A 24,171-nucleotide genomic window follows, 5' to 3' on the forward strand; every position below is an offset into this window, starting at 1 on the left:
TGAATCACCATAAACAAGATTTAAAGCTTACCTAAGCATCGTGATTCATATTTTGCGTGTTTTGCGTCCTTTCCAATTCTTCGAAGCCTTGAATTCTTCGATCTTCAATACTCCGCTCCGGACTTCTTCAAGACTCCGACTCGACCCACGAAACTTGCCAACACATAGGACCTAACAACCCCGAGATGTTTGATTGGATAAAAGCCATGTGAATTTTTATATCATGCATGCATGTATCATATTTGAGTTTATATATCTGCTGACTATCTTTTTGCAGGCATAGTATTAGTAGTAGCATTAGTGGGTTTGCTATATCTATTTCTTTGAATACTTATGCCTGGTTAGACCTAGTGGGTAAGTCGGTGGGGTCGGCGGCTGAACCCACTGGGAACTTTGTTTTAGTTCTCATTACCACTAACCCTGCAGATCCGAGCGCGAGCGGGGCGGCGGAGGATCGTGGCAAGGGTTTAGCGCCGTAGCTAGTGGCCACCAGAGTATAGGCATTTCCCTATGTGTATAGTTCAACTTTTGTATGTTGAATATAAGTGAGAAAAGTTGTAATCATTATTTTGGGTTGTAAGATAATGTGATGTAAACAATGTATGGAAAAGAATGGTTGTAATAGTGCTTGTATTTGATTAAAATGTAATCAAATATGATATGATGGTTGTATGTATAGTATAGTAGTCAGAGCTTTCGCTACTTGTGTTGTTGCTTGCCTTCGTGCAAGCCTTGTGCAATTATGTTCACCTTGTGCTGAAATTCTTGATTGTACATATTGTTGAAGCCTTGGATGGACAGGGGAGGTGCTGTCCGTTCGGCGTCTGTCGACGTGGCCCGATTCCGACCAAATAGGCGGAGCTCGGGGCGTGATGTCACGCCCCGGGACCAATACCAATTTGGGCCGGCCCGAGCANCAGGACTTAGCCGATTTTTCGGCTGTCTCATTTCATACGCGTTCGGGGACCGGTCTCTCCCACCAGGGACCGGTCCCCGAGAGCTCAAAATCTGCAGCTTGCAGAATTTGATTCTCAAGCTCTCGAAAACCTCCCGTAACTCAATTTTAATTATCTTAACACCTTCGGACTTTCCGAAGTGTACCATCCTCGCACTTTGGTCAATTTGACTAAAGTTCGATATTTGTTTTCCGAATTTTCGGTATATTACATTCTCCACCCCTTAAAATAATTTCGTCCGCGAAATTACACATACCTTAACTTGTTGACTCAAATAGATGCGGATACTCTCGCCGCATGGTCTCCTCGAGCTCCCAAGTGGCTTCTCTCGCCGCATGGTTGCTCCACTGGACCTTCACATATGGAATTCTGCGACTCCGCAGCTTTCTTTCTTCTCGATCGAGGATGCACACCGGGTACTCCTCATAAGACATATCTTCACGTAACTCTACGGGCTCGTACTCTAATACATGTGTCGAGTTGCGAATATACTTTCGGAGATTGGACACATGAAACACGTTGTGAACTCCCGCGAGTCTCGGTGGTAGTGCGAGCTTGTACGCTACCGCACCAACACGCTCCAATATCTCAAACGGTCCGACATATTGGGGACTTAGCTTCCCGCGGACCCCAAATCGTTTTACTCCTCGCATTGGCGACACTCTCAAAAATACACGGTCTCCAACTGCGAACTCTAAATCTTTTCTTCTCTTGTCGGCATAACTCTTTTGCCGAGACTGCGCCGTCGCTAACCGTTGACGGGCAAGACGAACTTTTCCTTCCGCCTCCCGCACTACATCCGGGCCAAGGGCCGCCCTTTCGCCCACGTCGCTCCAATGAATAGGAGAAAGACACTTTCTTCCATATAGTGCCTCAAATGGCGCCATCGCAATACTCTCTTGATAACTATTATTATAGGCGAACTCCGCCATAGGCAAGAAATCATGCCATCCTCCTTTATAATCTAGCACACACGCTCAAAGCAAGTCCTCAAGGATTTGTATCGTTCGCTCTGATTGTCCATCGCTCTGAGGATGAAACGCCGTGCTAAAGTCAAGCCGTGTGCCTAGCGCGTCTTGCAAACTCTTCCAAAAATAAGATGTGAACCTGGGGTCTCGATCCGATACAATTGATACCGGCACCCCATGAAGTCTCACAACCTCGTCAAGATAGACTTGAGCTAACTTGTCTCCCGACCACGTAGTATGTATAGGCAAGAAGTGTGCCGACTTTGTCAGTCGATTCACTATCACCCATATTGCATCGTGTCCGCCTTGTGATCGAGGCAAACCGGTAATAAAGTCCATCGCTATGTCTTCCCATTTCCAAACGGGTATAGATAAACTTTGTAGCTTTCCCGCCGGAAATCGGCGCTCTGCTTTAACTTGTTGGCACGTTAGACATTGCGCCACGAATTCCCCAATATCTCTTTTCATGCCCGGCCACCAATAATGCTCTTTCAAATCTTTATACATTTTACTGCCGCCGGGGTGTATGCTATAAGGGGATTGGTGCGCCTCTTTCATAATCGCCCTTCGTAACTCATCATCTTTTGGTACACACCATCGATTTCGAAATCGAAGTGCGCCATCGGCTCCAACGCCAAAACCTTCGGCTTTACCGCTCTCAACATCACCTCGAACCTTTTTTAGATAAGGATCCGAAGCTTGTAACTCTTTGATTCTCTCAAATAGGGTCGGTTGCACCACTAATGCGGCAAGTGTAGCCGGCACTCCCGGCGCTACCACTTCCAACCCAAGACGTTGCATTTCCTTTTGCAATAGCGGTTGAGGCGTAATTGCCGTCGCTAGGTTATCCGCCGATTTTCGACTCAAAGCATCGGCCACGACATTGGCTTTCCCGGGGTGGTATAGTATAGTGACATCGTAGTCCTTCAACAACTCTAACCACCGCCGTTGCCGCATATTCAGCTCCCTTTGGGTGAACAAGTACTTTAGGCTTTTATGATCTGTGTAGATTTCACAATGCTCACCGTACAAGTAATGCCTCCAAAGCTTTAGCGCGAAAATTACCGCGGCTAACTCGAGGTCGTGAATCGGGTAGTTCTTCTCATAACTCTTTAATTGGCGCGATGCATATGCAATGACTCGCCCATTTTGCATTAACACACACCCGAGACCAACATACGAGGCATCACTATACACTACAAAAGTCTCCCCCGGAGTCGGCAAGGCAAGCATCGGGGTCGACGTCAATCTGCTCTTCAACTCTTCGAAGCTTCGATCGCAATCGTCGCTCCAGACATACTTTACTCCTTTATGCGTAAGGCGCGTTAGCGGAGTGGTTATCTTGGCGAACCCCTCCACGAACCGCCGGTAATAGCCCGCAAGTCCAAGAAAACTACGGACCTCCGCTACGTTCGTTGGGCGAGGCCAATCTTCTATTGCCTCAACTTTCTTCGGGTCTACCGAAACTCCGTCGCCCGATACTACATGACCCAAAAATGTGACCTCCCTTAGCCAAAAGTCACATTTCTTTAACTTTGCATAAAGCTTCTCCTGTCTGAGTATCTGCAACACAGCTCTCAGATGCTCTTCGTGCTCCTCTTCGCTTTTCGAGTAAACCAATACGTCGTCTATAAACACCACGACGCATCGATCCAACAACGGCCTGAAGACTCGGTTCATCAAGTCCATAAACGCTGCCGGGGCATTAGTAAGCCCAAACGGCATTACCGTGAACTCATAATGGCCATACCGCGTACGGTACGCCGTTTTGTGCACATCCTTCGGCCTAATCTTTAATTGATGATACCCCGACTGGAGATCAATCTTCGAATACACTTTGGACCCTTGCAACTGATCGAATAAATCGTCAATCCTTGGCAACGGGTACTTATTCTTTATCGTCACTTTATTCAACTTGCGATAATCTACGCAGAGTCGAAGTGTGCCATCCTTTTTCTTCACAAATAGCACCGGAGCTCCCACGGAGACACACTCGGCCTCACGAAGCCTTTATCAAGTAAATCTTGTAATTGGCCTTTTAACTCCTTTAGCTCCACCGGTGCCATTCTATACGGAGCCTTCGAAACTGGTTCCGCCCCGGGGATCAAGTCAATGACGAACTCAACTTCCCGGTCCGGTGGCAATCCCGGTAATTCCGCCGGAAATACATCCGGGTATTCGCACACTACTCGGATATTCCCCAACTCAGGGTACTCCTTTCGAGCATCCACCATGGGTGCCAAATAGGCCTTACACCCGCCTTTAATCATTCTTTTGGCTCTCACTGACGAAATGGTCGCCGCGAATCGCGCGCCTTTGCACGCCCGAAACACCATCTCCTCTTGGTTAGGCTCACGAAAAGTGATAACCTTGCTTTCACAATCTATGACCGCATAGTATTTGGAGAGCCAATTGGTCCCCAAAATGACATCAAATCACCACATCTGATCTAGCACTAGCAGATCTATAGGCATGATCCAGTCACCGATTCGCACCGGAACCTCCAAGCACTCATCATAAACACGAAACGAGTGCTCGGGACCATTTACCCACCAATAGTCTTCATTATGTATTTTCTCTATGCCATGCGTCTTTGCAAATGATGCAGCTATAAATGATCGTGATGCACCAGTATCGAACAATGTTCTAGCTCTAGTGCCATTAATCGAAATTATACCTGCCACGACATCGTCGGGTGCTGCAGGCTGCTGCTCCTCCACCTGAGCAGCAAAGACTCGGCCGCTAGGCGCTCTCGATCCCTCCGGCTGACGCGGTGACGATGCGCGCCCAGTCGACATCACTGGTGGTAACCCCGCAAGCTGTCTCGGGGTAGACGGTGCTGATGCCGCCGTCGGCGCAGACGACATCCATGCCGGGCACTCCCGGATAAGATGTCCCGGTTGGCCACACTTAAAACATTTGCCGTCTCGCTGCGGGCAAGTCGACACCTTATGCTCTGCGCCACATATGACGCATCGAGGAGGTCTCCAATTCCTCGACTGCTGTCGGGGATACCGAGGGGGTTTCTTAGCATTCGGCCGGCCCCCGGCACCACCCGCCGTTCTCTTCTTGCCCTTGTCCTTGGACTCGGCCATAGCTTCTCTCTCTTCACGCACATGGGCACTACCGTGCTCCGCCCACAAAGCTCGATCAAAGACCTCCACAAAGGTCGACAGCTTCAGGATTTGCACTTTCTCATAAATCCGGGGCTGGAGTCCTCGCAAGAACCAATCCGCCCGGTCCCGATCGTCTCGAACTACGTCGGGGACGCAGTCAATAATGTGAGAGAACTCCTGCTCATATTCTCCCACCGATCGATCACCCTGTCTCAATTTGCGGAATTTTTCTTGCATCTTCCGCTTCACCGTGTCGGGAAAGTAGTTCGCGAAGACTGCTCTCTTGAACTCTTCCCATAGCATAAGCGGAAGATCGGTAGGTCGATCCCGCTTGACTCGCTTCCACCACACCATCGCCGCCTTATCAAGACAATGGGTGGCAAGATATACCTTATCCTTCTCCAAGATATTGAGATCCTCGAAGAGCGTTTCCATCGAGTCGATCCACGACTCCACGACCGCTGGCTCCACCAAACCGCCCTCAAAGGTAGGTGGGTCAAATATCTTGAACTGAATGAGAGCCGCCAACGTGCGCTCTCGCTCCGCATCTACCGCCGCACTATCGGGATTTGAAGTTCCCGACACGGCCGGTACCACCGTAACGGGGACAGCCGCCGCTGCCGCCGCTCCCTCAACAACGCTCGGCACTACCGCAGGGGGTGCTACATGCTCGACACCCGCCTGGGCTGCCGCCGCCTGCTGGCGCTCCAAAGCCTCCTGGAGCCGCTGAATCTGCTCCCCTTGGCTTCGCGCAGACTCCGCCTGTTGCCGCACTACTCCAATGAGCGCGGCCATTTGCTCCCTAAGCTCTCCGTCGCCACTAGCTCCGGATCGCTCGGGCTCCACACTCGGCTCCTCCGGCATCGACCTTGTTTGCGGTCGTCCACGAGGTGCCATTGCTTCCTGAAAAGAAGCAACATACGTTAACTACTTGACCAACATTACTCGACCATACCCAATCCGGCGAAAGCAACATGCATTTGTTCTCGCCCCAAGCATCATGTCGTCGGCCGCCCGACACAAAACAAGGAGTAGGAAACAAATGAAAATTAAACTTGGCCTCTAATCATATTAGAGGCATCCCAACTTAACCCAATCACATGCTTTCGCTAACTTTAATTCCACGTCACTTACGTTTCCTAGATCCTTAAGGTCTTCCAATCCTAAGGGTCTCTAGGTCCATTCCTATTCTTTCACTCTTGGCTCTGATACCACGATATCTGTCACGCCCCGGGACCAATACCAATTTGGGCCTGCCCGAGCACGTCAAACAGACGCCGAACGGACAGAGTTTCCCCCGTCCGCCCAAGGCTCATCACATGTACATTTTCAACAAGAAGTGCACTAGCGGAAACATACAAAAACGGCTTACACGAGGGTAAGCAATAGCCATTAGTGAAAGATAGAAACTAACATCTACACAAGTAATATGATTCACTTTAGATCACATACATTGTACTCTTCTAGTACATTTTGATTCTTTACCTTTCATTACATCATTGCATCATTTCTTTCTTACATCACAATTACCTCAAAATGAGCTTTACATTCTTTTCTTTACCTTGCTTTATACATCAACATCATAAATCATCAAATACAAAAGATGATAAAAGGGGTAAACTACTAACAAAATATAAACCAAGCTCTGGTGGCCTCTGTCTAAGGCGCGATACCTTTACCTCGGTCACTCGCCGGCTCACTCGGTCCCGGCTCTGTGGAAATAGTGGGGTGAGAACTACAACAAAGTTCCCAGTGGGTTCGGCCCCAACATCACCGACTTTCCCACTAGGACTAACTCAGGCATAATAGAAAGGATAAGTAGAATAGTAACCAACTATAACATGATGCTAATATGCCTGACCAAAAGTAGGAAGTATGCTCAACATTGAATATATGCAGATTATGCAAGTTCTTTCATTCTTTGACTTTACTCAATAAGTTTGGAAAGCACCACCCACCTCGTAGGTCTATGTAGGTGCTCCGACGATTTTCTTGAGATTTTTAGATCCTTCGTTCTTTACCTGCGGCAAAACGAAGCCAACTTAGGCCATTTTGCCCATAACTTTACATACACTTTTCGTAATGCTTTTCCGAGCGCACCAACGCGTCGGAAATACCCCCAATTAGATTTCTAGAGGTCAATTGCACTTAGAAATCCCCATGAGCAAAAGCCCCAATTTGGTGCCCTAGCTCCAATACATACATCAAACCTAGGGTTTGATCTCATTGGGAAGCAAAAGTAGCTTCATTATACTCTAATAAGTCCATTAAATCCATTCTTAGCTCACTCCAAACCCTAGTTTGGATTTCACCATGAGAGGGGTCAAGCTCTTCTTCAAGCTTCACCTCCAACACTCATGCCATGGTCTTGATCTCAAAAGAAGCAAAAAGAAAGCTTCAAATACTCTAAAAGCTCTATAAAAACCATTTCTAGGTTTACCCAAACCCCAGTTTGGGAGTTAACATGAAAAGGGGCAAAGCTTACCTCTAAGCTTGCTCCTTTCTTGCACTAGAGAGGAAGAAGATGAAGTTGCTTCACTCCTTCTTCTTCTTCATCACTTTCTTCTTCTTCTTTTCCTTCTCTTTTCCTTTGTCTTCTTTCTCTTCTTTGTCTTCTAGAGAGAGAGAGGGAGAGAAGAGAGTGTGAGAGGGTGAGAATGAGAGAAATATCTCATTTACCCCCATACTATACTCTATGGGTTGCCAAATTGCAACTAAACCCCTCAACTTTCACTTTAATACACTGCCCGGACTGGGCTGTTCGCGCAGGCGGGGACCGGTCTATCCTTCAGGGACCGGTTCCCGAAGGTTGTCCCAGCGCAGCCAGAGCTGCTGCGCGCGATGCATCCGGTCTCTCTTTGGGGGACCGGTCTCTCGGGGACCGGTCTCTCAGGCAGGGACCGGTTCCCGAGAGCTACTTTCTCAGGACTTAGCCGATTTTTCGGCTGTCTCATTTCATACGCGTTCGGGGACCGGTCTCTCCCACCAGGGACCGGTCCCCGAGAGCTCAAAATCTGCAGCTTGCAGAATTTGATTCTCAAGCTCTCGAAAACCTCCCGTAACTCAATTTTAATTATCTTAACACCTTCGGACTTTCCGAAGTGTACCATCCTCGCACTTTGGTCAATTTGACTAAAGTTCGATATTTGTTTTCCGAATTTTCGGTATATTACACGTGACAATCCTTCTTTTTCACAAATAGCACCGGAGCTCCCCACGGTGACACGCTCGGCCTTACGAAGCCTTTATCGAGCAAGTCTTGTAGCTGTGCTTTTAACTCTACTAGCTCCACCGGTGCCATTCTATACGGAGCCTTCGAGATTGGCGCCGCCCCGGGAATCAAGTTAATGATGAACTCAACCTCCCGATCCGGTGGCAATCCCGGTAACTCCGCCGAAAATACGTCCGAAAAATCACACGCAACTCGGATATTCCCTAACTCCGGGTGCTCCCTTTGAGTATCTACCATGGTCGCGAAATAGGCTTTACATCCACCTTTGATCATCTTCCTCGCCCTCGCCGCCGATACGGTCGCTGCGAAGCGCTTGCTTTTACACGCGCGATACACCAACTCCTCTTGATTAGGCTCGCGAAACATAATCACCTTACTCTCGTAATCTATGACTGCATAATACTTGGAGAGCCAATTGGTCCCCAAGATTACATCAAATCCCCACATTCTGTCTAGCACCAACAAGTTAATTGGCATAATCCATTCACCTATCTGAACTGGACAAGCCAAGCACTCCTCGTGCACTCTGAACGAATGCTCCGGCGCATTGACCCACCAATAGTCGTAATTATGCACTATTTTGATGCCATGAGTTCTCGCAAAGGATGCACCAATGAATGAATGAGATGCACCCGTATCAAATAAAGCTCTAGCTCTAGTGCCATTAATCAGAATAATACTTGCCACAACGTCATCTAGTGCTGCAGACTGCTCCTCCACCTGAGTGGCGAAAACCCGGCCACTAGGTGCTCGTGATCCCTCCAGCTGACGCGGTGATGATGCGCGTCCAGCTGACATCGCCGGTGGCAACCCCGCAAGCTGCCTCGGGGTAGCGGTGCTGATGCCGCCGTCGGCGCAGACGACGTCCAGCTAGGGCACTCCTGGATAAGATGTCCCGGTTGGCCACACTTAAAACATTTTCCTTCACGCTGCGAGCAAGTCGACACTCGGTGCTCACCGCCGCAAATAACACACCGAGGTGGTCTCCAGCACCTCGATTGCTGTCGGGGATACCGAGGGGGTTTCTTTACATTCGGCCGGCCCCCGGCACCGCCTGCCGCTCACTTCTTGCCTTTATCCTTGACTCGGCCATAGCTTCATGCTCCTCTCGTGCGTAGGCGTTACCGTGCTCAGCCCACAACGCCCGGTCAAAGACCTCCGCAAAGGTCGTCAACTTGAGAATTTGCACCTTCTCATAGATTCTCGGCTGGAGTCTTCGCAAGAACCAATCAGCCCGGTCCCGGTCATCACGAACAACATCCGGGACGCAATCGATAATGTGGGAGAACTCCTGCTCGTAGTCCGCTACCAAGCGATCTCCTTGTCTCAGTTTGCGGAACTTTTCTTGTAGCTTCCGCTTGACCGTGTCGGGGAAGTAGTTCGCGAACATCGCTCTCTTGAACTCCTCCCAAAGCATAGGCGGAAGATCGGATAATCGATCCCGCTTGACTCGCTTCCACCACACCATCGTCGCCTTCTCTAAACAATGGGTGGCGAGGTACACCTTGTCCTTATCCGAGGTATTTAAGTCCTCAAAGAACGTTTCCATTGAGTCGATCCACGACTCCACTACCGCTAGCTCCACCATGCCACCTTCAAAGCTAGGTGAGTTGAACTTCCTAAACTGAATGAGAGCCGCCAACGCGCGCTCCCGCTCTGCCTCTACCGCCGCACTATCGGGATTTGATGTTCCCGATCCGGCCGGCACTACCGTGACTGGCACAGCTGCCGCTGCCGCCGCTCAATCGACTCCACTCGGCACCACCACAGGGCGCACGACATGCTCGGCACCCACCTGGGCCGCCGCCGCTTGCTGACGCTCCAAAGCCTCCTGGAGTCGTTGAATCTGCTCCGCTTGGCGTTGAACAGACTCCGCTTGTTGCCGTACCACGCCAATAAGCGCGGCCATTTGCTCCCGAAGCTCACCGTCGCCACTTGCTCCGGATTGCTCGGGCACCGCATTTGGCTCCTCTGGCATCGACCTTGTTCGAGGTCCACCACGAGCCATTGCTTCCTGAAATGAAGCAACTCATATTAGCTACACGACCAACATTACTAAGCCATACCCAATTCGGCGAAAGCAACTTATGTTTCCATCCTCACTCCAAAGCATTATGTCGTCAGCCGCCCGACACAACACCAAGAGTAGAGAACAAACATCAATTCAACTTAGTCCCTAATCACATTAGAGACATCCTAACTCAACCCAATCACATGCTTTTGCTAACTTTAATCCAACGTCACTCACGTTTCCTAGATCCTTAAGGTTTTCCAATCCTAAGGGTCTCTAGGTCCATTCCTATTCTTTCACTTTAGGCTCTGATACCACCATATCTGTCACACCCCGGGACCGATCCCTTTGGCCGGCCCAGGCACATCGAACAGATGCCGAACGGACAGAGTTTCCCCTGTCCGCCCAAGGCTCAACACATGTACAATTCAAGCAAAGAGAATGCACAAGCAGAAATATACATAATGGCTTACATGAGGGTAAGCAATAGCCAGAGTGAAAAAATATTAGACTAAACAACTCACAAGTAAAATGATTAACTTTTAACCATTTACAAGCATTCAACTATCACATTGCCTTTACATTGCTTTTCATCATTTCTTTTTACATGACATTTCCTCAAAATAAAAGATTACATTCTTTTCTTTAACATCTCTAATCATCAAATACAAAAGATAATATAAGGGAATCATCTACTAGCAATATATGAAAACTCGACTCGGGTGGTCTCTGTCTACGGCGCGATACCTTTACCGCGGTCGCTCGCCGGCTCGCTCGGTCCCGGCTCTATGGAAATAGTGGGGTGAGAACTATAACGAAGTTCCCAGTGGGTTCAACCCCAATCTCACCGACTTTCCCACTAGGTCTAACTCAGGCATAATAGAAAGAAATAAGCAGATAAGTAACCAGCTGTACGAATGCAACTAATATGCCTGAACAAAGCTATCAATAAGGATGCTCAATATAAACTCATGAAGAATGCAAGTACTTTGATCTCTTGTTCAATCTCATGGCTAATCCGTGGGTTTCGCCGCTTTAACTCACCAACTCAAAATTCCAAATCGTCCAGGAGACTCCTACGACCCGACGGGGACCGTCCTCTGGGGAACAGCACCAACCCAGTGATGACAAACTCCGGAGCGCATCGCTCGAGGGGGAGCTACCGCCCTCGAGCAAGGACTTATAGCGAGTATGATCCAATCCTTAACTCTAAGGATGTCAAGTTCAATCCGTTCCTTAACTATAAGGAAATTATGCACAAATGACCCTTAGCTCTAAGGTTGTATGCTATTGTGTCTCAATCTCAAGTTCTTTGCATTCTTTGTTTTCAATCATGTCATTACACTAACTCTAGTGTTCTTTATGCCACATTTGTTGCTAACTCTAGCTTTGTTGTTCTTTATGCCGCACTTGTTCTCTTTGATGCCACACACTAACTCTAGTGTTCAAATACTTTAGTACTCATTATCCTCGTTAATGCCACACACACTAACTCTAGTGTCATCTTTGCATTTACTAATGCCACTCGATCTACATGTCAAAGTGTCACCTTTGTTCTTTTACCTCAACTAGATTTTCATGTTACATCTCATGTATATATAGGGTTCTTAGGTTCTCAACCATCTCATAATGCAATTGTACTCACAACATGCAACATTCACATAAACATCATCTCATTCACCCTAAAATGCATGCAACAATACACATATGTATGCTCAATAAGTGACACATTAGACATAGGAAGGATTTCAAGGAGTTTGGAAAGCACCACCAACCTCGTAGGCTTGCTAAGGTGCTCGGGTTCAAATTTCATGATTTTTGGCTGCCTATTTCCTTGCCTGCGGCAAAACGAAGCCAAATTAGGCTTTTTGCTCATATCTTCGCATAGTCTTTTCGTAACGTCAAACCGAGCGCACGAACGCGTCGGGAATACCCCCAATTAGGTTTCTAGAGGGTCAATTTGACTTTGGAACCCTCGCATGCAAAAGCTCCAATTTGGTGCCCTAGCTTTCACATATATACAAAACCCTTAGTTTGATCTCATCCATAAGCAAAAGAAAGCTTATTATCCTCTAGAGGTTCCATTAAAACCATCCTTAGGTCATTCAAAACCCATCCTAGGGTTCTACCATGAGAGGGGGCAAAGCTTACCTCAAAGCTTTCCCTTTTCTTGCACCAATGAGGAAGAAGAAGATGGTGATCCACTCCTTAACCTCATTCTCCTCCAACTTCTCCTCCTTGCTCCACCTCTTGAGGGAGAGAGAGATTTCCTAGAGAGAGAGAGAGAGCCTCTCAAACATGTGTGTGTGTGTGGGAGAGAATGAGGAAATAAGTCCTCATCCCCCATAACATAACCCCACAAATGCATATTTGCATTTAGATCTCTCAACTTTGATCTCTATGCACTGCCCAGACTGGGCATTTTTCGGGCACGGGGACCGGTCTCTCTAGCAAGGGACCGGTCCCCGAGAGCTGATCTCATTGGACTTAGCCAATTTTCATCAATTCTGGGATTTTACGCGCACGAGGACCGGTCCTTCCCCCAGGGACCGGACCTTCAGAGACCGGACCTTCATCAAGAGACCGGTTCCCGAGAGCTCTCTTTTCTGTCTACGCGCATAGGGACCGGTCTCTCCCGCCAGGGACCGGTCCCCGAGAGCTAGTTTTCCAACACTTAGCCATTTCACCAATTTCACACCTACGGGGACCGGTCTCTCCCACCAGGGACCAGTCCCCAAGAGCTCAAAAGCTGTAGTTTGCAGATTTTTTATTCTCTAGCTCTCGAAGATCTCCTACAATGCACTTTTGCTCTTTTTGATGCCTTCGGCCTTTCCGAAGCGTACCAACCTCGCACTTTGGTCATTTTGACTAAAGTTCGATATTCGTTTACCGAGATTTCGGTATATCACATGCACAACCTATCCAAACTATTCTCGATGGATCCAACTATACTCTATGGGTTCAAGACATGCGAAACTTTCTCAAAGGACGTAAATTATGGCGATATGTCACCGGGGACATCACAAAACCAGTCCGTCGGACGAATGAAGCTGATGGTGCGTACAAGCTTAGAATAGAAGAATGGGACAACAACAATCATAAAGTGATTTCTTGGTTTGATAACACATCCATCAAATCAATTCGTCAGCAATTTGGTAAATTTGATACCGCCAAAGAGGTATGGGATCTTCTAGCCAAGAGATATTCTGCTACTAGTAGTGCTTCTCGTTATCAGCATATCACTACTTTACATCGCATGCGTCAAGATAAAAGTCAATCTATATCTGATTTTTATTCACAAATGCCATATATTTGGGATCAATTGTCTTTATCCGAACCTCAATGGGACTGCTCTAATGATGCTAAGAAATTCTATGAATATCGCGATGATATCGCGATGTTATGCATCTTTATCAATTTCTCATAGCATTGGATGATAATTATGAACAAGTTCGAACAAGTTTGTTACATTGTGATCCTTTACCAAGTATTGACAAAGCTGTAGCTGAATTGATTGCCGAAGAAACTCGGAAGAATATTTCGCATGTTTCTTTTGATAATGTGTTATCAACCACAATTGTGCCTACTAATATCGCCTTGGCCACTGCTTCTAATCCCACAACCATTAATTCATGTAAATATTGCAAAAAGAAAGGACATACAATTGAGAATTGTTGGAAACTTGAAAGAAAAAGGCGTGACAAAGAACCAAGAATGACTCTTTCCGCCGCTCTGCTGCTGCTGTTAACACCAATTCAAATGACGAAGCTGCTTCTACCACCCCTACTATTTCCGCAAAGGATCTTGAGGCAATAATAAATCAGGTATTGTCCCACACAAACTTACAATCCTCTTCTCTTTTTGCCGCATCAGGTAATTCTTCTTAGTTTTTTGACTTAGCTTGTTGCAATCATATGACACCCAATCGTTCCAATTTTTCTTCGAAAAATGTTGCTTCCAACACTTCTCCTATTCGAACTGCTGATGGATCACTTATGCATATTAGCCATATTGGATCCTTTAATACTCAAGACGTATCAATATCTGATGCATATTTGGTGCCTAAACTATCAATGAATCTTCTCTTAGTAGGACAATTATGTGATCTTGGCTTTGATATTTGTTTTTCTCACACTGGTGTTGTTGTGCAGGATTCACTGACCAAACGGATCGTTGGGACCGGGCATAAAATTGGTCGTATGTTTGAGCTAGATTCATTGCACCTACCTCAATCTTCATCTGCCGCTATTACGAATTCTGGGTTATCTTCTAATTCTCTTAGTCTTTGGCATTCTCGTCTTGGTCATGTCTCCAAATCCAGAGTCAAAGACTTAGCTTCTAGTGGTAAACTTGGTTAAGTTGAGTTATCCGATTTTAGTTGTATTTCTTGCCAACTTGGAAAACACTTAGCATTGCCATTTAGTAATAGTAAATCTTTTGCTATTGCACCTTTTGATCTTGTGCATTCTGATGTTTGGGGTCCATCTCCTATTGCCTCATTAGGTGGATCAAGATACTTTGTAATATTTGTTGATGATTTTTCACGATACATTTGGATCTATTTGATGTGTCAGAAATCTGAATTGTTAGGCATTTATCAAGAATTTTCGACTATGATAAAAACCCAATTTTCTCACACTACAAAAGTTTTCCGATCTGATAACGCTTCAGAATATAAACAAAAAGAGTTTTTATCAATTCTTAAGCAAGATGGAATAATTTCTCATGCCTCTTGTCCTGGCACCTCTCAACAAAATGGTCATGCCGAACGTAAGCACCCACACATTTTGGACACTGTTCGTACTCTTCTCATCTCTACATCTATTCCCGAACAATTTTGAGGGGAAGCTGCTTGTTAGATGTATGCCCTAGAAGCCAACCAGGCAGACACATATATTCTTTCTAGGACATAAATTTGTATTTAACTTTAAAATATTATGACTATATTTGGATTTTTATTTCCATTCATGTTGTGTATGTGTCCATGAATCGTCCAAGGAATTAATAAGATGATGACATATATTCTCAAGAGTTGAGAAATTGAGACATGTGTCATTGGTGGTTAATTCCTAAATGCTCCCGATCAATGAATCATCATGGGGACGGTGATTGATCCGGTGAGATTGGTGCATAGGTCGCTTCCCTTTTGGGTAGACGGGTCTCGAGTCGACAGTGTGGGGACATTGAAGCGAATATGCAGGTGGTTGTTAGAGAACAAGGGTATCGAGCGTGACCAACGCGATAAGTCACTTGGATGTCTACTCACTCGTCAGTGACTTACTCAATGTTGCAGTAGTGTGACTGGTCCTTTGACCTGCGGTGCTTCGGCTATTCACAATGAGGTTACTGTAGTTTGACTGTACATACACTTGGTCCCTAGCCATTCGGGTCCTTGCGGTGCATGTTGGCTGCAGTAGGTTCATTGTAGGAATAGGGTGCGCACTTAAATGGAATCTATCTCCCTTAGTAGATAGGGGCGTTAGTCCTATGTGATTTATGAGACCGAGTTTAGAAGATCTTGGCCAGGGCAGAGTTAATAGCAGAAAAGGGTTTTCGATATTAGAAACTCGAGTCGAATAAATTTAACATATGACAGACGATGGAGTTTGACGAGTTATTCCATAACCACCATCTAGTTGGGACTCATGATAGAAGGATTGTATCACACGGTAACTCCACCAAGAGGTTTAGTATTCCGTTCTACTAGAATGCCACTACATGCTGCTAGGCGTCACTGGTGGATTGTGAGACTCATGAGAATTATCTAGATGATCGATAATTCTCATTGGGCTGAGTTGGAATTGTTTCGATCCACTTAAAGGAGTTTCAGTGATATTGTTGATAGTGATCAAAATATATCTCACTACTAGATAGAATAAAACCTATGGGGTCACACACATAAGAGGTTGTGATTGATCGGATAGCTAGATCGCGATTATTGAATCGCCGGAGGACCTAATTGTCAATATGTTGATAATTGGACTAATTTGTAATTATTGCGAATTAGTAGTATTAAAGTGTAAATGTTACAAGAGAGGACTTACTAATAGTTAGTAAATTATAGATGACTTATGTGCAAATGTTGCATTATTAATTTGATATGATCAAATTAATATAAAGTTCAAGTCAAATCAAATTAGGATTTGATCGATCTAACCAATTAAGGAAAGAATAAATTTAAATCTAGATTTGTACTTATCCTTAATGGTTATTATATTATTAAAAAGATGATTATATTCCTCTATATAATAATACAGGAGTTTTTAGAAAACCTTAGCCGTCATCTCTCTTCTCCTCTCTCTTCCATATTCTAGCAAGAAAAACGTCCTTTTGCAAGGGAGCTAGCACACCGGTGAAGACATCGGTCAAATCAAGAATCTCGTGTGGATACCTATAGAGGCCAGACGCGTGTGCGGCTTCAAGAGAACCCAATTCCACGATCATCAAATTGAGGTGAAGATCTATCCGCGAAAAAGATAAAGATTCGATTTTACTTTTCTCCTTTAATCTTAAAGAACATGAGGGATCCAAATTGCGTGGTTTTTGAGATTGGATCTCGAGAGTTTTTCAAAATCAAATTTGTTTGATTTCTTTTTCCGCTGCGTTTTTATAGTACGCAATTTTCTAACACTGCTTTCACTGCAATTTACACCATTAATAGAGTTCCTTCTAATGTTATCGCTAATCAATCTCCTTATTAATGTTTGTTTGGTAAACCGCCTGATTATTCCGATCTAAAGACTTTTGGGTGTGCATGTTTTGTTCTTCTTCAATCTCATGAACATAACAAATTGGAATCCCGCTCTCGTTTGTGCTATTTTCTTGGTTATGCATTGAACACAAAGGTTATAGGTGTTATGACCCTGTTAGTAAACGCCTTAGAATTTCTAGACATGTGATTTTTTGGGAGCATACAATGTTCTCAAGTCTCTCCAAATTTCATGTTTCTTCTTCTGATTCACATTTTTTTACCAATTTGACAATTGATCTCTTTCCCGAAAATAATAATACAAGCGAAGGTGATGACATTTCAGCTCAAACAACAACCACAATTAACTCACCCGATGAATCCAGAAGGTCGGATGATTCCTATGAACAAGCCATGTATGAGTCAAGCACTCTCATTGATCCTACCACTTTTGTCGATGTTCGTCAATCTAGTAGGGTTAGAGCTCCACCGGCTAAACTCAAAGATTACCATTGCTATTTTGCAATGGCCACTTTGCATGAACCTTATACCTTTCGTAAAGCCTCCTCTAATCCTCTTTGGCAGCAAGCAATGAAAGAAGAACTTGATGCTCTGCAGAAAAGCAGAACTTGGGATGTGAGATATTGAAACTTGATGAAATTTGGCTAACTTTGGTCAAATGGACCAAAGTGGGCAATTGAACGGTTTGGACAAGTTCCATTCGGCATTCCAACAAGTTCGGAAGAGCAAAAATGAGTTCCAAAGGTGTTGGAATGGTTTTGACATCGATCGGCGCGAAGTAGAGCCGAAACGAAGTGAAAATAGCATTCTGGAGCTGTTGTACCGGTACAAGGGTGATGGCTGTACCGGTACAACCATCGCTGCCAGGTTGAGTAGCTCTCGGGTTTGAGGGCTTCAGGCGCTGTACCGGTACAAGGCCCTCTTGTACCGGTACAAGCCCGTCGAAACCGAGAAACCGAGCGCTCGGGTTGCGCTCGGGTTGGCTGTCTCCCAGGCCTTGTACCGGTACAAGAGCCCGTGTACCGGTACAAGGGACCCCGAACAGCGGGTCTGCTTTGAAAAATAGAAAAGTAGAGGGGCTTTTTGAGATATTGTTATAATAGAGGGTTAATACACCTCTCTCTCAGCCACTCCCTCCCACTCTTAGCCTCTCTCTCACTCTCTCACACACCTCTCTCTTTCTCTACCCGAAAGAAGAAGGAGAAGAAGAAAGAAGGAGAGAAAGAAAGAGAAGAAGAAGGGAAAAGAAGGAGAAGATCAAGGAGAAGAAGAAGAAGCTTCTCTCCCTCCTCTTCTTCAAGCTAGGGCTTGCTTTGGAGCAAACCCTAGAGGTAAGCCTCAACCCTAACTTGTGAATCTAGGGTTTTGGGAGCTTTTTGTTGGTTTTATTGGTTCAAATAAAACCTAATGAGCTTAGAGGATATGGATCTAGCTCACATTGAAGCTAGAAACCATGGGTTCCCATGGTTTCTAAACCTAGGGCTTGATTTTGGGATTTTTGAGAATATAGGGTTTTGATCTATTTTGATGGGTCGGAAACCTAATTGCTATGTTCCCGAACGCGTAGGCGAAGACGGTTCGTCGATCCGTCGAACGAGCGCGGAGATATCGCCGATTTGGGTGCTCTAGGGTTCGTTTTGACCCAAGGTGTTGAAGCGGCGCACGTGGACCGCGACGCCGAGTTTCTCAGCTTTCCGGCACTACCACAAGGTGGGTGGTGACCATCCCGAAGCAGCGGGGCTACCTTCTATGTCTAAGTTTAATATTGATCTAGTTGCATCTTGTGCATATACATATAGGGTTAGATGATCGTTGTTGCTTATGTTTGCATGCTAGTAGTTATACATCTTGTTGATTGATCCAAGATCCAGTATGCATGAAATGTATGATGAAGACCTAGACCCTATATGTGGTGATTAATGTTTATGTGATTAAAGAACTAGTGTGATGTAACTAGTGTTGAAAATGAGTCTAAATGACGAGTGGCATCTAGTTTAGAAAACTATGACGAGTGACATCTAGTTATAGAAAACTATGACGGATGGCATATGATTGTTGATGACCTTGATATGAGAACATTAGTGTAGTTGAGACACTATGAGATTGGGTACAAGAATACCTTGATTCCATGATGAGATTACCCTTAGAGGGTAGGTTGCTGATGTTCGTGAGTTGATCGTGCTCACATTGCCTGTCTGCGCTTGGAGGGGTCGCTCCCCACAAGCTGTGCACTCCGGAGGTTGGTCACTAGAGGGACAGTCAGTGTGCTGTCTGGACGGTCTGTGTGCTGTCCGCAGGCGGTCTCGGGGAATAGTTCAGTGAGACTTTTCCCTATGAGACTTACACGTGAGATATGTTCGTGAACCCGAGTTCACCATGAGATTTGGTTACCTATTGAGTCACACTCATTATTGTTGCTCATGATAGCTTGATTACATAGCTTACTTGTTGTTCATGATAGCTTGCTTACATAGCTTACTTACCCAGCTTTATTTGTTGCTCATGCATTCATGATATCAGATTGAGGCATAGTTCGATATTCATATTCTATATACCTGCTTCAGTTCAGCTTAACTTTATATATATATATATTGCATATATATATCCTTCTATGCCTGCTTAAGACCTAGTGGGTAGATCGGCGGAGTCGGCGGCCGAACCCACTGGGGACTATTCGTAGTTCTCACACCCCACGTTGCAGGTGCTAGTTCGAGTATCCCCACCGAGCGGGAGGATCGCGGCAAGGGCTTGGCGCCCTAGCGTATTGGTTGATAGCTTACTTTTCTACTTGCATTAGTTCACCCTGCTTTTACATTTTAAGAGTAGATGTTGTATAGGGTGAGGTTTTGGAGAGTATATGATGTATTTACATTTTTGAAAAAGAATGCAAATTGTATTAAATGGTTAAAGCTTTAATGACATCAAAGAGATTGAATGTTTCAATTATGTCTCCAATAATTAAGTTATATCTCTTTTGTATACTTGTATGCTTCTTACTGGTATCGCTTGCTCTTGTTGGTTTTAGCACTTTTCGTGCTCCTGTTATCGTTGCTTGATTGTGCATGTAATCAAGTTGTTTTCCTGGGAACTTGTTGTGCACAATCTTGTTGGTTAGCCTAGGGCGGACAGGGGAGACTCTGTCCATTCGGCCTCACGCCCGCCGCCCTCGAACCAGACCAAATCGGTACCGTTTTCGGGTCGTGCGGTTGGGGGCGTGACATGGGACGTAGTTGATTTACCTTCAGGGAAATCAGCAGTCGGTTGTAAATGGATTTATAAAATCAAAGCTCGCTCGGACGATAGCATTGAGCGCTTCAAAGCTCGCCTTGTAGCCAAAGGCTTCACTCAAGAATATGGTATCAATTATGAAGAAACATTTGCTCCAGTAGCTCGCCTCACCACAGTTCGATCTCTTAATGCGATAGTTGCAACTCGCCACTGGTCTCTTTTTCAAATGGATGTTAAGAATGCATTTCTTAACGGTGATCTTGATGAAGAAGTTTATATGCTACCACCTCCTGGTTTGGATCATCCTCCAAATAAGGTCTGTCGACTTTGAAAAGCTTTATATGGGTTGAAACAAGCTCCAAGAGCCTGGTTTTCTAAATTCAGCTCTACAATCAGTCGTTTTGGCTTTTCTTCTAGCCCATATGATTCAGCTCTATTTTTGCGTCGACAAAGGGTATTATCATTCTACTACTATACGTAGATGATATGATCATCACTGGTGATGATATACAGGGCATTCAAGACCTCAAATGCTCTCTTAGTGAACAATTTGAAATGAAAGATTTGGGCACACTGAGTTATTTTTTGGGCATTGAAATAACATCGTGCTCTGATGGCTATTTCTTATCTCAAGCCAAATATGTAGATGATCCCTTATCTCGAACTGGACTATCAGATAGCAAAATTGCTGATACACCATTAGAGCCTAATATTAAATTTCGTCCAACTGACGGAGAGCCACTCGCTAATGCTACTCTCTATAGGCAATTAGTGGGTAGTCTTATCTATCTTACAGTTACCCGACCAGATATATCATATGTTGTGCATTTGGTAAGTCAATTTATGGCTTCACCACGATCAGTTCATTATGCTGCTGTTCTTCGCATTTTAAGATATATTTAAGGAACTCTCTTTTATGGGCTCAAGTTTTCTTCTTCTTCACCTTTGGAACTTCGCGCATATTCGGATGCCGATTGGGCAGGGGATCAAACAGATAGGAGTCTTATCTATCTTACAGTTACCTGACCAGATATATCATATGCTATGCATTTGGTAAGTCAATTTATGGCTTCACCACGATCAGTTCATTATGCTGCTGTTCTTCGCATTTTAAGATATATTAAAGGAACTCTCTTTCATGGGCTCAAGTTTTCTTCTTCTTCGTCTTTAGAACTTCGTGCATATTCGGATGCCCATTGGGCAGGGGATCAAACAGATAGGAGATCCACCACTGGCTATTGCTTTTTATTAGGAGACTCTCTCATCTCTTGGCGTAGTAAGAAGCAAAATGTTGTTGCTCGCTCTAGCACTGAGGCGGAGTATCGTGCACTTGCTGATACAACCACCCAATTACTTTGGCTTCGCTGGCTACTTGCAGACATGGATGTTCCTCAACATTCAAGCACTCCATTATATTGTGACAATCAAAGTTGTCACGCTCCGAGACCGCTACCCATTTCGTCCGGTTCGGGTACGTCGAACAGACGCCGAACGGACAGCACCTCCCTTGTCCGCCCAAGGCTCAAGCACGGGATCATGTACAAGAATTCGCCTAGGAACAATTCAATACATACATGATCCATACAACGACAATAGAAGCACCACAAGTGCTTAACAACAAGAGCAAGTAACACAAGTATACATACAAGTGCAAAAAGAGAGAATTCTATCTATTACATCATATTCATCCACAGTTTACATTTTGTTTCATCCAAAATATAGGTACAAGTTCATTCACATCTCTCCAAAATGCATCTCACAACCTATACATCATCTACTCTCATATATGTAGGTACCTCTTATGCAGTAGGAGAGCTACTAATGCTAGGGCGCTAAGCCCTTACCGCGATCCTCGCCCGGAGTGCTCATACTCGGCCCTGCAACAAAGTGGGGTGAGAACTATCGTCCATAGTTCCCAGTGGGTTCGGCCGTCGACTCCGCCGATCTCCCCACTAGGTCCAAGTGGGCACAAGCAGATAGATAGATAGATAGATATGTGAAAACAGTAACAACATAGTAAGAAAGCTATGCTACTATGCCCAAATCATATACAATGTATGCATGCACAATGTGATAGATAATCAACTATATACTACTATGTCACTATATCCAAGAAGTAATGTCCAACAAGCAATGCTAATCTCTTGTTCACCCAATCCTTGGCCAACCCTGAGGTTTGCCCATGACTCACATGCATCTCATGGGTAAGGAGACTCAACTCGCTCAACAAACCTGAGACCGTCTGCGGGACCCCATAAGGCTATCCCTCGTGTGACAAACTCCGGAGCGCACGCTTGTGTGAAGCGACCACCACAATCTCAACAGACAGTGAGTATGATCCAATCCTCTCAACTCGAGAACACCCTATCCACTAGGGTTAACAGTCACTCGGGAATCCACTTATCCCAATGTCCATATGCAAGTGCTTAACTACACTAAGTTCTTGTTCAATGACTCATCTCTAGGGAATCCGCCTATCCCTAAGTTCACATGTCAAGTGTTACTTTGCTCTAAGTTTTATGCCACTTGTTCTGTTGTCATTATTATTTATATGCCACTCGTTATGTCTTTATCAACCATCGAGTCCATCCCTTATCTTAGCACTATAGGATTCAATGTCTCGACCCAATCCTCATCTATCCACTATATCAAGCATTCAACTCACACTATGATATTGTCTAGGACAAGCATAAGAAAATAGAAATGCACATTTATCCTACAATGCATATATGCAAGAGATGCAAGATTACAATGCACTAAGACATAAAAGAGGAGCCCGGTTGCTTCGGGATAACACCACCTACCTTCTAGCGTTGTCACGACTCTAGGAATGTAAGTCGGCGATTTTACGACGTTGTCTCGGCCTCCCAGGCGGAAACGAAGCTCGGAAGGTCCTTTTCGCCAATAACTTTGCACAGGTTCGACGGATCGCCAAACAGACTTCGCCTACGCGTCAGAAAGCCTATCAATTAGGTTTATGCATGATCAATTTAGATCAAACTCTACTACAAGGCAAAACCCCATTTTGGAGCCCTAATTTGCGATCATGCAAGAATCCAACTCTAAATCTCCAAACTCATGCATTAAACACTTGTTAAGCATGCTAGAGTTCCAACTAAATCAACTCTAGAGTATAAAACCCAAACCCTAGAAGTTCACCATGGTTGAGCTTCAAGCTTACCTCCAAAAGCTAGCAACAATGGTGAAGAGGAAGAAGAAGATGATGAAAACCCCTCTCCTTGCTTGCTTCTCCACCAAAACCCTATCTTTTTTCACCTTCTAGAGAGAGAAAGAGATCTTAGAGAGAGAGAGGGAAGTTTTAGGTTTAGGGTTGAGGAAATGAGAGAGTGAGGGGGAAGGATGATCCCCAAGCACTCTTATAATGCACAATTACCAAAAACCCCCTCCACTTTGCAAGCTATGCACAGCCCAGCCCTGGGCATTTTCGGGTACCGGGACCGGTCTGTCCCTAGAGGGACCGGTCTGTCCCTAGAGGGACCGGTCCCCAAGAGCAAGATTTGCGAGCAGAGCCATTCTGCCCATTTTACGCGTACGGGGACCGGTCTCTCCCGCCAGGGACCGGTCCCCGAGAGCAAAACTTGTGCGCAGAGGATTTTCTGCCACTTTCCAAGCTTACGGGGACCGGTCTCTCCCACCAGGGACCGGTCCCCGAGAGCAAAATCTGCAATTGTGCAGATTTACACAATTTGCTCTTCGAGGCCCTCCTTAATGCACTTTTTGAGTTTCTGACGCCTTCGGTCTTTTCGAAGCGTACCCAATTGACAGTCAGTCAATTCTAACCGAAGTTCAACTCTCATATTTCAAGAATTCACTTCCTTACAAAAGTGCTATTCAAATAGCACATAATGATGTTTTTCATGAAAGGACTAAGCATATTGAAATAGATTGTCACTTTATCAGGCATCATCTAGTGCAGAGTAAACTCCACCT

The sequence above is a fragment of the Ananas comosus genome, linkage group 22 (assembly GCF_001540865.1).
Source record: "Ananas comosus cultivar F153 linkage group 22, ASM154086v1, whole genome shotgun sequence".
Lineage (NCBI taxonomy): Eukaryota > Viridiplantae > Streptophyta > Magnoliopsida > Poales > Bromeliaceae > Ananas > Ananas comosus.